Raw genomic sequence first — 6,000 nt, 5'->3', positions numbered from 1 at the left:
GGGGGGCGGGGACGACTCCCATTAACCCCTGACTATACCGGGGATACGCTTATCACAATGCCTTTCTGGTCTGTGCTGAAGCACGGCATTCTGGCAGCCAAGTGGCTTGACCTTTATTAGTGAGCCTGGTTACCCCCTCTCGGAACCACAGACTTAGAAATCGCCAGCTCATATACAGTGCATAAAATATATTTATATATATATACCCTTATACACCATTTAATAAAAAATATCACAAAATTCTTCTAAGTCCCTCGGGAAGAGTGAAAGACGCGCACGTTCATTTTCAGAGCTCCTAGACCTTCCTATAAGAAGTTAGCCAAAAAGTAGCTTCGAAAAACGCTTAGGTTAAGTTTCAGAGTTGCTTCTAATGTACCAAAGCTGGACTTAGACATAATTTCACTCTCACAACATTATGGCTGGTTGGAGAGAGTCCGAACCACAAGTACCGGGTCCATGGTTCTGGCCGTATACTGGGGGGACGGGGACGACTCCCATTAACCCCTGACTATACCGGGGATACGCTTATCACAATGCCTTTCTGGTCTGTGCTGAAGCAGGGCATTCTGGCAGCCAAGTGGCTTGACCTTTATTAGTGAGCCTGGTTACCCCCTCTCGGAACCACAGATTTAGAAATCGCCAGCTCATATACAGTGCATAAAATATATTTATATATATACCCTTATACACCATTTTAATAAAAAATATCACAAAATTCTTCTAAGTCCCTCGGGAAGAGTGAAAGACGCGCACGTTCATTTTCAGAGCTCCTAGACCTTCCTATAAGAAGTTAGCCAAAAAGTAGCTTCGAAAAACGCTTAGGTTAAGTTTCAGAGTTGCTTCTAATGTACCAAAGCTGGACTTAGACATAATTTCACTCTCACAACATTATGGCTGGTTGGAGAGAGTCCGAACCACAAGTACCGGGTCCATGGTTCTGGCCGTATACTGGGGGGACGGAGACGACTCCCATTAACCCCTGACTATACCGGGGATACGCTTATCACAATGCCTTTCTGGTCTGTGCTGAAGCACGGCATTCTGGCAGCCAAGTGGCTTGACCTTTATTAGTGAGCCTGGTTACCCCCTCTCGGAACCACAGACTTAGAAATCGCCAGCTCATATACAGTGCATAAAATATATTTATATATATACCCTTATACACCATTTAATAAAAAATATCACAAAATTCTTCTAAGTCCCTCGGGAAGAGTGAAAGACGCGCACGTTCATTTTCAGAGCTCCTAGACCTTCCTATAAGAAGTTAGCCAAAAATGTAGCTTCGAAAAACGCTTAGGTTAAGTTTCAGAGTTGCTTCTAATGTACCAAAGCTGGACTTAGACATAATTTCACTCTCACAACATTATGACTGGTTGGAAAGAGTCCGAACCACAAGTACCGGGTCCATGGTTCTGGCCGTATACTGGGGGGACGGGGACGACTCCCATTAACCCCTGACTATACCGGGGATACGCTTATCACAATGCCTTTCTGGTCTGTGCTGAAGCAGGGCATTCTGGCAGCCAAGTGGCTTGACCTTTATTAGTGAGCCTGGTTACCCCCTCTCGGAACCACAGACTTAGAAATCGCCAGCTCATATACAGTGCATAAAATATATTTATATATATATACCCTTATACACCATTTTAATAAAAAATATCACAAAATTCTTCTAAGTCCCTCGGGAAGAGTGAAAGATGCGCACGTTCATTTTCAGAGCTCCTAGACCTTCCTATAAGAAGTTAGCCAAAAAGTAGCTTCGAAAAACGCTTAGGTTAAGTTTCAGAGTTGCTTCTAATGTACCAAAGCTGGACTTAGACATAATTTCACTCTCACAACATTATGGCTGGTTGGAGACAGTCCGAACCACAAGTACCGGGTCCATGGTTCTGGCCGTATACTGGGGGGGCGGGGACGACTCCCATTAACCCCTGACTATACCGGGGATACGCTTATCACAATGCCTTTCTGGTCTGTGCTGAAGCACGGCATTCTGGCAGCCAAGTGGCTTGACCTTTATTAGTGAGCCTGGTTACTCCCTCTCGGAACCACAGACTTAGAAATCGCCAGCTCATATACAGTGCATAAAATATATTTATATATATACCCTTATACACCATTTAATAAAAAATATCACAAAATTCTTCTAAGTCCCTCGGGAAGAGTGAAAGACGCGCACGTTCATTTTCAGAGCTCCTAGACCTTCCTATAAGAAGTTAGCCAAAAAGTAGCTTCGAAAAACGCTTAGGTTAAGTTTCAGAGTTGCTTCTAATGTACCAAAGCTGGACTTAGACATAATTTCACTCTCACAACATTATGGCTGGTTGGAGAGAGTCCGAACCACAAGTACCGGGTCCATGGTTCTGGCCGTATACTGGGGGGACGGGGACGACTCCCATTAACCCCTGACTATACCGGGGATACGCTTATCACAATGCCTTTCTGGTCTGTGCTGAAGCAGGGCATTCTGGCAGCCAAGTGGCTTGACCTTTATTAGTGAGCCTGGTTACCCCCTCTCGGAACCACAGACTTAGAAATCGCCAGCTCATATACAGTGCATAAAATATATTTATATATATACCCTTATACACCATTTTAATAAAAAATATCACAAAATTCTTCTAAGTCCCTCGGGAAGAGTGAAAGACGCGCACGTTCATTTTCAGAGCTCCTAGACCTTCCTATAAGAAGTTAGCCAAAAAGTAGCTTCGAAAAACGCTTAGGTTAAGTTTCAGAGTTGCTTCTAATGTACCAAAGCTGGACTTAGACATAATTTCACTCTCACAACATTATGGCTGGTTGGAGACAGTCCGAACCACAAGTACCGGGTCCATGGTTCTGGCCGTATACTGGGGGGGCGGGGACGACTCCCATTAACCCCTGACTATACCGGGGATACGCTTATCACAATGCCTTTCTGGTCTGTGCTGAAGCACGGCATTCTGGCAGCCAAGTGGCTTGACCTTTATTAGTGAGCCTGGTTACTCCCTCTCGGAACCACAGACTTAGAAATCGCCAGCTCATATACAGTGCATAAAATATATTTATATATATACCCTTATACACCATTTAATAAAAAATATCACAAAATTCTTCTAAGTCCCTCGGGAAGAGTGAAAGACGCGCACGTTCATTTTCAGAGCTCCTAGACCTTCCTATAAGAAGTTAGCCAAAAAGTAGCTTCGAAAAACGCTTAGGTTAAGTTTCAGAGTTGCTTCTAATGTACCAAAGCTGGACTTAGACATAATTTCACTCTCACAACATTATGGCTGGTTGGAGAGAGTCCGAACCACAAGTACCGGGTCCATGGTTCTGGCCGTATACTGGGGGGACGGGGACGACTCCCATTAACCCCTGACTATACCGGGGATACGCTTATCACAATGCCTTTCTGGTCTGTGCTGAAGCAGGGCATTCTGGCAGCCAAGTGGCTTGACCTTTATTAGTGAGCCTGGTTACCCCCTCTCGGAACCACAGACTTAGAAATCGCCAGCTCATATACAGTGCATAAAATATATTTATATATATACCCTTATACACCATTTTAATAAAAAATATCACAAAATTCTTCTAAGTCCCTCGGGAAGAGTGAAAGACGCGCACGTTCATTTTCAGAGCTCCTAGACCTTCCTATAAGAAGTTAGCCAAAAAGTAGCTTCGAAAAACGCTTAGGTTAAGTTTCAGAGTTGCTTCTAATGTACCAAAGCTGGACTTAGACATAATTTCACTCTCACAACATTATGGCTGGTTGGAGACAGTCCGAACCACAAGTACCGGGTCCATGGTTCTGGCCGTATACTGGGGGGACGGGGACGACTCCCATTAACCCCTGACTATACCGGGGATACGCTTATCACAATGCCTTTCTGGTCTGTGCTGAAGCAGGGCATTCTGGCAGCCAAGTGGCTTGACCTTTATTAGTGAGCCTGGTTACCCCCTCTCGGAACCACAGACTTAGAAATCGCCAGCTCATATACAGTGCATAAAATATATTTATATATATACCCTTATACACCATTTAATAAAAAATATCACAAAATTCTTCTAAGTCCCTCGGGAAGAGTGAAAGACGCGCACGTTCATTTTCAGAGCTCCTAGACCTTCCTATAAGAAGTTAGCCAAAAAGTAGCTTCGAAAAACGCTTAGGTTAAGTTTCAGAGTTGCTTCTAATGTACCAAAGCTGGACTTAGACATAATTTCACTCTCACAACATTATGGCTGGTTGGAGACAGTCCGAACCACAAGTACCGGGTCCATGGTTCTGGCCGTATACTGGGGGGGCGGGGACGACTCCCATTAACCCCTGACTATACCGGGGATACGCTTATCACAATGCCTTTCTGGTCTGTGCTGAAGCACGGCATTCTGGCAGCCAAGTGGCTTGACCTTTATTAGTGAGCCTGGTTACCCCCTCTCGGAACCACAGACTTAGAAATCGCCAGCTCATATACAGTGCATAAAATATATTTATATATATATACCCTTATACACCATTTAATAAAAAATATCACAAAATTCTTCTAAGTCCCTCGGGAAGAGTGAAAGACGCGCACGTTCATTTTCAGAGCTCCTAGACCTTCCTATAAGAAGTTAGCCAAAAAGTAGCTTCGAAAAACGCTTAGGTTAAGTTTCAGAGTTGCTTCTAATGTACCAAAGCTGGACTTAGACATAATTTCACTCTCACAACATTATGGCTGGTTGGAGAGAGTCCGAACCACAAGTACCGGGTCCATGGTTCTGGCCGTATACTGGGGGGACGGGGACGACTCCCATTAACCCCTGACTATACCGGGGATACGCTTATCACAATGCCTTTCTGGTCTGTGCTGAAGCAGGGCATTCTGGCAGCCAAGTGGCTTGACCTTTATTAGTGAGCCTGGTTACCCCCTCTCGGAACCACAGATTTAGAAATCGCCAGCTCATATACAGTGCATAAAATATATTTATATATATACCCTTATACACCATTTTAATAAAAAATATCACAAAATTCTTCTAAGTCCCTCGGGAAGAGTGAAAGACGCGCACGTTCATTTTCAGAGCTCCTAGACCTTCCTATAAGAAGTTAGCCAAAAAGTAGCTTCGAAAAACGCTTAGGTTAAGTTTCAGAGTTGCTTCTAATGTACCAAAGCTGGACTTAGACATAATTTCACTCTCACAACATTATGGCTGGTTGGAGAGAGTCCGAACCACAAGTACCGGGTCCATGGTTCTGGCCGTATACTGGGGGGACGGAGACGACTCCCATTAACCCCTGACTATACCGGGGATACGCTTATCACAATGCCTTTCTGGTCTGTGCTGAAGCACGGCATTCTGGCAGCCAAGTGGCTTGACCTTTATTAGTGAGCCTGGTTACCCCCTCTCGGAACCACAGACTTAGAAATCGCCAGCTCATATACAGTGCATAAAATATATTTATATATATACCCTTATACACCATTTAATAAAAAATATCACAAAATTCTTCTAAGTCCCTCGGGAAGAGTGAAAGACGCGCACGTTCATTTTCAGAGCTCCTAGACCTTCCTATAAGAAGTTAGCCAAAAATGTAGCTTCGAAAAACGCTTAGGTTAAGTTTCAGAGTTGCTTCTAATGTACCAAAGCTGGACTTAGAAATAATTTCACTCTCACAACATTATGGCTGGTTGGAGAGAGTCCGAACCACAAGTACCGGGTCCATGGTTCTGGCCGTATACTGGGGGGACGGGGACGACTCCCATTAACCCCTGACTATACCGGGGATACGCTTATCACAATGCCTTTCTGGTCTGTGCTGAAGCAGGGCATTCTGGCAGCCAAGTGGCTTGACCTTTATTAGTGAGCCTGGTTACCCCCTCTCGGAACCACAGACTTAGAAATCGCCAGCTCATATACAGTGCATAAAATATATTTATATATATACCCTTATACACCATTTTAATAAAAAATATCACAAAATTCTTCTAAGTCCCTCGGGAAGAGTGAAAGATGCGCACGTTCATTTTCAGAGCTCCTAGA

The sequence above is a fragment of the Ascaphus truei genome, unplaced genomic scaffold (assembly GCF_040206685.1).
Source record: "Ascaphus truei isolate aAscTru1 unplaced genomic scaffold, aAscTru1.hap1 HAP1_SCAFFOLD_163, whole genome shotgun sequence".
Classification (NCBI taxonomy): Eukaryota; Metazoa; Chordata; class Amphibia; order Anura; family Ascaphidae; genus Ascaphus; species Ascaphus truei.
This window is presented reverse-complemented; position numbering follows the sequence as displayed.